We start from the raw sequence: 11931 nt of genomic DNA, 5'->3' as shown, positions 1-11931 counted from the left end.
TGTCATTAAAACAGTCTTTAAGACTCTTTTTGAATTGCTTGATATTTGTGTTGGTTCTGATGCTGTCAGGTAGCGAATTCCACCTTATTGCTACATGATGAGAAAATAAGGAATCTCCTGCCATATTAGTGGATTTGGACACTTAGTACAGATTTATTTGTTGAACGAAGACTTTGGTTTGTGGTATGAAGCCGGAGAATATTTAGAAGGGCAGGATTTTTTTCAGGTTGACATACTAGTTTGTGTGCCAAGATTAATTGATTACAGGATAGAAGTGGTGGAAATTCTAACCAGGAGAGTTTTTTTAAGGAGTGACAGTGGTGGGTATGACGTGGGCAGTCAGTTGCAAATTTAGCTATTTTATTGCAGCATATATTTTTAGATGATATTTTATTGTAGCATGTGTGGATATGATAAAGATGCTGGGTGGAATAAGGGAGAAATGGCTCCTGACAGTACTCATATCAGTGTGGAGAGAAAGACGTATACCAGATGACTGAAGAGTAAGCATACTAATGCCAGTGTTCAAGTACAAAGGGAACATTCACCATTGTGGTCAATACAGAGGTATCCAACTCCTATCACATTGTATGAAAGTTCTGGAGAGGGTGACTGATAAACAAACACGGAGTAGGAGAAAGTTAGATGGGAGATGAGCAGTTCGGATTCAAATCGGGATGCAGCATAACTTTTAGTTATGTACTTACCATAACTTTAGATGTTTGGGATCCATCTCGCCTACATTCTGTACTGATGGGTTCGGAGCCGATCCTCGGCTCCGACTCGGCACGCTATGCAATAGAGCGAAGTCTCTAATTGGCTGAGCTATTCTATATCCCAGGATGCACCACCACCAATTCCCCAGATCTTGTTTGTCCGCACACATGCACTGCTGATATAACATTGCCAGATGTTTCAAGATAAAACGGTCGAACTCGAACCGTCCGGTCTCTTCTGATCTCCAAGGCAGGGGGAAGGAGGGTGGGTATTAGGAATGTAGGCGAGATGGATCCCAAACATCTAAAGTTATGGTAAGTACATAACTAAAAGATGTTATGTGATCCTATCTACATTCTGTACTGATGGGACAGCGTCCTAGCACCTGATTCCTGGGTGGCTCACTGGAAAACACTCCTGAGAATTGTGGAACCGAAGGAAGCTCGCCCCGAGATGCCACATCCAATTTGTAATGAGAAATAAAGGTGTGAGGAGAGGACCAGGTAGCCGCAGCACAAATGTCACTAATGGCAAGCTTAGCATGAAATGCTGTTGAAGTAGCCATAGCCCTTGTAGAATGAGCTTTCACAGTGGTTGTAAGCTCTCTATTAGAAAGAAAATAAATATGACTGATACAGTCTCTGATCCACTTGGCAATAGTGACCTTCGTGACGGCTTTGCCCAATTTATTGTCTGAAAAGGACACAAACAACTGATCTGTTTTTCGTGTTTGGTGCGTCCTATCTAAGTAGAAACGCAATTGTCTGTGAACATCCAATGAATGGAAGTTGTATTCTGCTCTGTCTGAGTAATTGGGGAAGAAAACTGGAAGTTCCAAAGACTGTTGAAAACAGAAACTCGAACAAACTTTGGGAACAAAAGATGGATTAGGCCTAAGGGATACTCTATCCTTGTGAAAAATCAGGTACGGCGGGTTGACACATAGGGCTTGAAGTTCCAAAACCCTTCTGGCTGATGTAATTGCCACCAAAAAAGCGGTCTTCCAGGAAAGAAATTTCAAGTCAGAAGTTGCTGCCGGTTCGAAGGGGGAAGAGGTCAAGGCACCTAATACGAAATTGAGATCCCATGGTGGAGCAGGATGAGAAACTGGAGGACGTAGCAGCCCAGCACCTTTCATGAAGGCTTTACACAACTTATTGCTCATCAAAGGTGGGTCTATACTTGCATGAAAATTAGAAATAGCTGCTAATTGAACCTTAATGGTAGAGACCGAAGAACCTTGATTGAATAGGGAAGCTAAGAATTTCAAAACGTCCGCCACCGGGGCAGTAATGGGATCTAAACCCCGGAGTTGGGCCCAAATGGCGAATCTCTTCCATTTACTATTATACATTTTCTTGTGCCACTTGCCTTGAACTGACCTGCCCAGGTAATGTCCCCCCCACCCCGTCTGGGAGGTGTCCGTAGTCAAAGTGGCCACTGGAGGAGGAGGAACGAAAGGTTGCCCCTGATCCAGGTTGGATGAGGTAAGCCACCAACGGAGGTCCTGTTTGCACGTCTCCGTAATTACAATTTGGTGACTGAGAGGAAGTTCCTGATACGACCACTGGACCGACAGGAGCCACTGGGGAATCCTCATGTGTAATCTTGCTAAGGGGACCAGGAGAACGGTAGCCGACATGTTACCCAACAGTTGTAGGACCATCCTTGCTGGGGCTCGGCATTTGAGGAGCAATGCTCGGACTTGAGATTGTAATGTTTCTATTTTCTCTGTAGGAAGATAGACCCGCATTTGCCTTGAGTCTATGTCTACCCCGATAAACCGTATAAGCCGAGATGGCAGCAACACAGACTTTGCCCAATTGAAGGTGATTCCTAGGGAGGTTCCTAGAGATATAGTGGCTGCTAGGTTCTGTAATAGTAGATGCCTGGAGGTGGCAGTTAGGAGCCAGTCTTCTAGATACGGAACACCTGGAATCCTAGACTCCTCAGGTGAGCAGTCACCACCGCCAAACATTTGGTGAACACCCTGGGGGCTGTGGTGAGACCAAAGGGCAGTGCGCAGAACTGGAAATGACCGTCTCCCAGGCTGAAGCGCAGATGTCTCCTGGACGCCTGATCTACCAGAATGTGATAATAGGCGTCCTTGAGATCTATGGAGCACATCCAAACACCTTTCTCCAGTAGCGGGAGAATGGATTGTAAGGTGACCATCCGGAACTTGGACTTCTTGACTGATCGATTCAGGTTGCTGAGATCCAAAATGGGCCTCCAAGTCCCTGGTCTTTTTTGGCACTAAAAAGAATTTTGAGTAAGTCCCTAATCTGGTCTGGTCTACGGGGACCGGTTGGATGACTCCTTTTTGAAGCAGCTTTGAAATTTCGATGGCTGCAATATCCCGTTGACTGGGTGGGGGGTCCGGGATTTTTCTGGATGGAGAGGGGGGTGTGAAAAGGGGATGACGTAACCTCCGGCGATGATTCGGAGCACCCATTGGTCCTGAGTGATACTCTCCCAGGCCTTTAGGTGCCTCGAAAAATGACCCCCGACTGGCTCCGGAGCTGCGCAGTCGGGCAATCCTTCAGGGATGCTGAGAGGTTGAAGAGCCACGAAAGGACTTGCGGTCTCCAGTGTTGCGGGGGCCTCTGCCACCTCTGGGACGGCGTCTTCCGGAAAAATTTCCCCCTCCTCTGCCTCTAGAGGGGGGATCGTCCTGCTGTGAGGGGTAATTCTTCTGAGATTTACGGAACCACATTTTCCCTCCTCTTTTAGCCTTGGGATAAGGCCGAAAGGGAGAGGAAAACCGTGCTTCTACGGCAGTCAAAGTTTTACCCTCTTGTTCACAGCGGGTCAAGGTGTCCTTTACCTTGGGTCCAAACAAAGAGGACCCATCAAAGGGAGCGTCGGCAAAGGAAGACTTGAAGGCCTCCGCAAAATGACACAGGCGGAGCCAGGCTTGCCTCTGTAGAGCAACGCCCGTACCCGCCGCTCTACTCGCCCCCTCGGCTGCATACGAAATGAGCCTCATGGACGAGTTCAATATCGATGACAGGGTAGCCAACTGAGAGCTAACCATCTCGGCTAACTGCTCAGGCAGGTTACCAGAGAGGGTATCTGAGAGTTCCTTGATCAGGTCCCCCTGAAGTCTAGTGAAGTGCATGAGGTAATTCAGAGACCTTAATGTAAAGGCTGCTGAAGAAAGGGTGCGCTTCCCGTACCGGTCCATGCTCCTAGACTCCTTATTAGGGGGATGGACGGACGTCGAAGCCTCTGCCACATCTTGCTGGGTAGCAGATGCCACCACCATAGCATCTACAGCCACACCCTTGGTGAGAAATTCCTTTTCCGGGGGCGCTGACAAAAATTTGTTAGGGCGAGCAGGCACCGGTTCCACAGAATCTGGATGTTCCCACGCCCTTCAAGAGATCAAATCCAGGAGCTCATCGAAGGGCGGAGACACCCAGGAGGCGGAGGGCTGAGCCCCGAAGGCCTTGAACACCGACTCGTCAGAGGAAGGGGGTTTGGTCTGCCAGCCGCCTCGTTGCTTGAGGACTTCCAGGATGTCCGCAAAGGAGACATCATCCGAGAACGACTTGGGGGATCGTTCCGCATCATCAAGATCGGTGTCGGAGGTGATAGACTCGTCAGGGGAGTCAACGTGCTTCCTCTTGCACTGTTTTTTTCTTGGGGGTTCCTCCGAAGACTCTTCAGAGGGACCTCCAGGAAGAGGGGGACCCCCAATGGGGGTGACCTCAGGCCCCAGGGCTCCGCTGTCTTGAGACAGGGGGACTACAAAGGACCCAGTCTCCATGCCTAGGGAAGGTGCCGAGGAGACGGTGGAGGTAGCCAAAGAAGATTTGGCCAAAGCACTCCTCATGGCTCTAAAGGCCGGACCCACAGAATCCTGGGAAGGTCCGACCCCCAAAGCCATAACAGCAGACGGCACTCCCGCAGCCAACGTACCGAGAGAGAGGCTCGGAACCGAAAATATCGGTCCCGAAGCGTCACCCCCAGGGCCGACCGAAGAGGTCCGTGTACTGAACTCCGACCCAAAGGCCGGAGTAGGAGTAAGGGTCGGAGCCGACCCGGACACCTCCATCGGCTCCACCAGCACCAACTCCAACGGTGCCGAGGCTGTTGGAGGAGGAACCAAGGCTAAAGGGTGGACCATCGGCTCCGAAGCTGACTGGGCTGGAGCCGAAACTAACTTTTTGAAGACTGGAGACTGAAACAGCCTTTGGAGCACCCTGTCAATGCCCGAATCTGACATCTTGGAAGATCGGGAGGAGATCGAACGGGTCCGACTAGACTTCTCCACCGGCTCCGAAGGACTGGGGGACCGGCTCCGAATTGTCTCGATCAAAATCGGTGCCGAAGGAGACTCCATTGTAATTTCCCTCGGTGCCAAAGAGGACTTCGGCGCCGAAGGGGAAGAGTCTGAGCGAACAACCCTCATCGGCTCCGAAATCAGCGGAGCCGATGAAGGTGATCCGCCTCTCGAAGCTCCAGCCATCGGCTCCGAAGCCAGAGGAGTCGAGGCTGGAGGCATCGAGGCAGACCGTTCCGCCCTCAGCTCCGAAGTCCGTGGAGCCGATGGAGAAGCATGCCTAGATTTCTTAGTGGTCGGTTCCGACGGGCTGGTCGGAGCCGACGATTTCTTTTTCTTAGAGGAAGAAGAAGAGGAAGATAAGGCCTCTTCAAAAGTAGGCTTAATAAGTCCTTTTAAAATCAATTTATTTTTCCTCTCTTGGAGGACTCGAGAGGAAAAAGCGTGACACACACTACAAGACTCCTGAAGGTGTTTGGGTCCTAAACAGTACACGCAAAGGGAGTGATCGTCCGTTATAGACATTTTGTAATTGCATCTAGTGCATTTTTTTAAACCCAGAGGGTCTGTGCTCTTTTGACATAATGCCAAACAGTTAGAAAAAAACTGAATAATCAGAACAAACACACCTACAGTAAAAAATAAGTTAACCAAAGGGTATTGGTCACACAACAGGAGGGCCAAGAACCCTCTAACTAAAAACGGGAACTTGATCACCTCACAAAACACTACACAAAAAGGCTCACTCACGCACGACGGGAAGGCCCCTCTAACTGAAACGGAAACCTTTCCCTGAAAAAACTATTTTTTTACCACAAAAAAGTTCAGAAAACTCACTCATACACAACAATAGCTGTTAAAACAGCTTTTTGGTTAAGTTTAAGAAAATTCCTGACAGAAAATTCTAATAAAGAAAGCACTTAGCTCAGCCAAGCTCGAGACCACGTCTTTGCTTTGTAAGCGGCAAACGAGATCTGGGGAATTGGTGGTGGTGCATGCTGGGATATAGAATAGCTCAGCCAATTACAGACTTCGCTCTATTGCATAGCGTGCAGAGTCGGAGCCGAGGATCGGCTCCAAACCCATCAGTACAGAATGTAGGCGAGATAGGATCACATAACATCTAACCCAGTGTTTGCAGTGAGACAGAGAGTTGAGAAGAAGCTAGAGATGACTTGTTGAAATCACATGACAAGGCCCCACGAAAGCGGTTTTGGACAGTCCTGCAGTGGTTCAAAGTCCCAGAAACATTGGTAGAATTAGTGCAAGCTATGTACAAGGGTGCAATGACTCAAATACAAACAGTGTTTGGTCTCACACAGGGATTCCCAGTGGGAGTGGTTGTGCACTAGGGTTCAGCTCTTGAGCCCACAGCTGTTCATACTGGTGATGGACTATATTAGCAAACAGGCCGGAGGGGACAGGTCAACAGAGTTGCTGTATGCAGATGATGTGGCATTACAGGCAGACTTTGAGCAAAACCTTCAGCAAAAGACGGGGGGAATGGAATGCAGAACTGAAGGCACAAGGGATGAAACTGATTTAGGGATGAAGTACAGATAAGGTAACTGTAACAGCAGTAAATGGTGGAGGCAGAAGAAGCTGAGAAATAAGGATGGATGGATTGTGTGAGAGAAGACCTGCGACAGTCGGGCATAAATGTCAAAGAAGGCAGAGTGGTATTGAATAAAGAGAGAGATGGCGACAACTGACACGGCACCCTGACCCCATGGAAAAAAATGGAAAAAAGGGGGTTGATGATGTCTCTCTGTACATAAGATACTGTAATCACTGGGTGTACCCATTTCAATGATCAATGCTATTTTTGTCTTTTTTTCATTGACTACTGTATCTGATTTTCTCACCTCTATTTTTGAATTGTTGGTAATTGATGATTTCATGTGATAGCCACTTCATCATGCTCTATAATGCTTTGTGGTTCTTGTTTCCAATGCTCCTCAGGTGAGTGGGTGTGTATATATATATATATATATATATATATATATATATATATATATTTATTTATTTATTTAAATTTGTTGACCGGGAGTGTCCGACTGGACGTGGGTCCATTTTCAGAGGAGGCCCGGTGAAAAAAGCTCCACAGTAAAATAAACAGACAGTAGTTACATTGGATTACATAGTGATTAACAATTTAACATAGAAATTACTTACAACATATTTACAGATGAAGAACATAGTACATCAGTAGACAACTAGAATCTTTATCTGTGAAGTACATAACAGGCATTAACAAATGTAACAATGAGAAGTTCCTGCTGTATAATAAGTACTAGGCTTATGAGCATCTGAGCTTGCTATCATCAAGGTAGTAGGTGGAGGTGAAAGAAAGGTAGTAGTTGGATGGGGTGGATGATATTAGAGTGGGAGTTGCAAGGGCATAGCCAGCATGTTTTTAGGTGTGCTTTTAATAAAGTTTTGAAGTTGGTGCATGATGGTACGGAGGTAATTGTGGGTGGGAGTGAGTTCCATAATTTGGCTATGGCGCAAGAGAATAGTGCTTCACCAGCAGAGTTATTGGCTTTAGTGATCTGCAAGTGATTTTTGTTGCTGGATCTTAGTGGTCTGGTGGTGCGATAGGGTTGGAATAGATTCTGGAGGGATGGGACATTTAGTGGATGGTTTACTAGTTTGTGGGCGGTGAGAGTTGATACCACTGAAGGAGGTGAGGGAGTTCAAGCCAGCCCAGTTCAGCAAGTGAGAGACAGTGGTGACTACGGTAGGATGCCCTGTGGCTAATTTTGCGATTTTGTTGTAGCAGGTCTCTAGCTTGTTTAGATCACATTGCCTTAGGTTGGTATATACTGGAGAGGCATAAAGTAGGGTGGAGATAAGGTGGGAATTTGCTATTGAAATCTTTGCTGCTTTGGTGAGAAATTGTTTATTTCTGTATAATGCTCCTAGTTTTTGTGGACTTTTATGGTCATGGATATGTGAATGCCAAATTTTAGTTTATTGTCTATTTCCACTCCTAGCAATTTGGTGTGTTCAGTTGGGTATATAGTGGTGTTGTCTTTTGCTGTGATGTTAAAGTGAGAGTTGTTTTGAGTATGTTTGGTGGGTTGGAAGATGAGTAGTTTAGTTTTGTTTGGGTTGAGTATTAATTGGGCATCGGATAACCATGTTTCAACAGAGGAAAAGGCTTCCTGTGTGACTTTTTGCAGTTTGGGTAGGGACTGGGCTGAGCAGATGATGGTAGAGTCATCTGCGTATTGGATGAGTGTGCCATGTTTGGTGGCAGAGGCTAGATTATTGGTGTAAACAGAGAAAAGTAGGGGTCCAAGGATGTGTCTAATATATATATATATATATATTAGAGAGATGTTATGGTGGTAATAAAACCTTGAATAAATGGAATACACAGTTCACAAACACCTCTGCTCTACTGTAACCTTGACTACTGCATTTATGTATTACCTGGACTGACAGCTTGAAATGGCAAAACAATTCCCAGAATAATGTAAGGAAACTTCAATTACAGATTGTCTTCTTTTCCTCCATAACAACACAGACTCCTTTTGTCTATTCTGTGAAGTAGAATTCTAAACACAGCTAAATAAACCAAGTTAATATATTTATTTACTTATTACTATTTGTTCACCGGGTAAGCGGGATAATCTACTGACTCTTTTCGGCCATGACTCACGCTCAAAGGGCTGATATTACATTAAGATCTTACTAATCAACAATGTAATATTATATATTTAGTAAATGGTAAAATTAAGTAAGTAATAATAAAATTCAATCCAGACAGGTTAAAATTAAGATATAGTCAGAGTGCATTGAGATAACATAGAAAAAATACAAACCAAGATATGCAAATCAATGCAATCATAAACATAATACATAACCTACACATGAACTATAAACATAAAATGTCACATTATGAGGCTGGGGAAAGTTTCTTTAATGCATTCTCTTATCTACGAGACAAGGTGGTAGGTTACCTAACCATTATCATAACAACAGATGCAGGTAGATTCTGTAAAGAGATGCTGTTTAAATGCATTTGTGAAGTTTTTAATAATTTCTGTTTTTTTTTTTTTTTTTATGTCAGTAGGCAGGCGGTTCCAGGTAACAAGTCCCAATCTAGAGAAGACTATCTCACCAACAGTAGTTTTAAGTGCAGAGGTTATCCATACCAGAGAGAAATTATCTTGTATAATTGATTCTGTAAGGATTGTCTTGTATGGGTAGTTTCACTTTTAGAGGAGGGCAGTGACCATGCTTTAGAACCTTGTACATTGAAATACTAGGAATAAAAGTGGCCCTATGAGGGTATGAAAGCTTTTTAGAATTTTTTATCAAATTGCAGTGGTACATCTGAAGGGCTGCTAATTGAAGAAGTCTGCAGATTTTATTCTTATCAGTCTGTATTCTGTGAATATTGAGGGCTGAATGCATAATGAAAAAAGGAAGGCCATATTCCAATTTGAACATTAAAATATTTTTGGCAATGGCCCTGTCAGCACTGGGTGAAAGGAGGTAACAAATCTTGTTACACAATGTTAACTGAGTAAGGAATTTATTATTTTCAAAATGTGTGTGTGAAGTACAATGTATAGGCATCACTGTTTAATGACATTAGGTATGATGTTCCCATTAAGATCAGTTAAGAGAATAGAAAAGAATAGCAGGTAATTTCTTGGCTGGGGTGAAGACCATGCTATTCAGTTTTTTTTAGCATTAATGAGTAGTATGTTATAGCTGAAAAGGTGTATAATTGAGTGAAGTTATCCTGTAACTTGGTTTGCAGTGCAGAGAAACTTGGACTGGATTGCAGGAACAGCATATTATCTGCATAAATTATACATTTAAAATTTGGTAGGTCTAGATCACTGAAAGAGGGAGAAGAGGAGAGAACCATAGCACAGGTTTACCACAAGGTTCTGTGCTAGTGTACCGGCACTACAGGAAGAGAGGTTAGTATGGAGTTGGAATGTTCGGTGTGTTTTTTTTTTTTTTTTAAGATGGTTACTAAACCAGCGAACAGTGTTACCATCAAGGTTGAGGCTTTTGAATTAGCACAGGCTATGACTGACTATTTAAAACACCCATGTCATGTCAACAAAGATTCATGCATTAATGAGTCCCTCACTCAGGTTGTATGATGGTCATTACCAGGTTAGAATATCAGCGGTAATTACCAGGTTAATGAAGGTACTGAAAGCCAGCCTGCACGTCACATAACAGGACATAGCTATTAAACCCACACAAATGCATGGAGGACATGCAGACTCTGTACAGAAGGCACCCCAGCAGGGAATTGAACCAGAGAACCTCTTCCTGTGAGGCGACAATGCAAACCAATGCACCACTGCGCCATCCAAATGCATATTGTATTTAGCCTTGCACTTGTGACCCACATTGCAACTAGAGTCTATTGACCAAACCAATTACCCAGTGGACAAAGCTTGTATAAACAAAGTTGGCAGCCTCCTATCAGAACCTGAGTGTACCATCTTACCAGCAATACATGGAAATACCTACTGTGTGGATGGGTAAACTTCTTCCATTTCAGATCCATGTCAATAGACTAGCCCCACTTTCACAGTGTGTGGTTTCAGAGAAAATATTTAGCCAAAAACGTGAATCTTGGAGCAAATCTTTTTACTTTGGGGAACCTCCTAAACTTAAATATACCTACTCTGACATCACTCAACAGTGGAGAAAAGGGAATTCTTCACTGTCGCTGAAAGTGGATCTGGCTAAATATTTTTGATGAAACTGCATTCGTCAAAAGTGGCTTTGATACAATGATACATTCTCTCTATTTTATACCATGAAAATTTTATATGGCCGTTCTTCTACCACACACCAAATAAGCAACATGTCCCACTTCTAGACTACAGCAGCCTGCTAACATCAAAGAGATCAAGTAGTACTCAAGTATAGACAGCATGCCTGTTTTATATATGTGTGTGTGTACAAAACCATTAAATAACATACTCCAGCTCAGATCTGTAAGGGGCAATAACTTTACACCAAAAATGTTTTTTTTTTTGTCTGATCTGCAGATATAGACAAGGTTTTGTAGGTGGATAACTTGAGCATGTACTGTTTGAAGACTGAAAGGGGTGTTAAGAGTAACTGCTCAAAAAAATCACTTGTGGGTGGAAAGATGAAATTGGTTATTGGTGATCAGCAGTCTACCCTAGTTAAATACAAAATCATAATAATAATAAACAATATGGACTGGACGCAGAATGCCTCAGACTGGTCTGGTGAGTACTGCATATGCCATACAAATGAGATGTGCACAGTGGACATCAAATATTGTAGACTGTGGTATAGAATTAAACATTTTATGCTCACCTCTGGAAAAATCAGTGGCTGTTTGCTGGCCCTCTAGGATACTTGCCCATCAATTCACCACTACTAATTTTGAAGTTTTAGCAATTAGTTTACCAGAGTAGAACACTGACCAAACAATGACCAATTACAGACACAGTCCATGCTACATCATAATGTAACAAAACAATATACAGTATACAAATAACAGTGATTAACTCTTGACGAGTAAGAATAGAAAATCTGACAAACACATACATTGAAGATCAAACAAATGAAATGCATGTTCATAAGGGGAATACAAAAAGGGATACACTGAAGATCAAACAAATGAAATGCATGTTCATAAGGGGAATACAAAAAGGGAAAATAGAGTTAAAGTAAGAGGAGATGTGGTGGAAACCTGGGGCAGTAGTAGCATGATTAAGAAAAGTAATAGAGACCAGTAAGATGAATCTGGGCACTAGATTATGCATAGCAGATTTAGAGCAAAGATTGTGCGGTAAGCTGAATCACAGCTTAAGACAAAGGAGTTAAACAGGTAAGTAGGAGTTTATGCAGTACCAAACTCTTTTGAAAAGCATTGTTTAAACTGTGGCCTGCACATGGTGAAG

The sequence above is a fragment of the Protopterus annectens genome, chromosome 2.part0, assembly GCF_019279795.1.
Source record: "Protopterus annectens isolate FY-2018-M chromosome 2.part0, PAN1.0, whole genome shotgun sequence".
Lineage (NCBI taxonomy): Eukaryota > Metazoa > Chordata > Ceratodontiformes > Protopteridae > Protopterus > Protopterus annectens.
Note: the sequence above shows the minus strand (reverse complement) of the source record.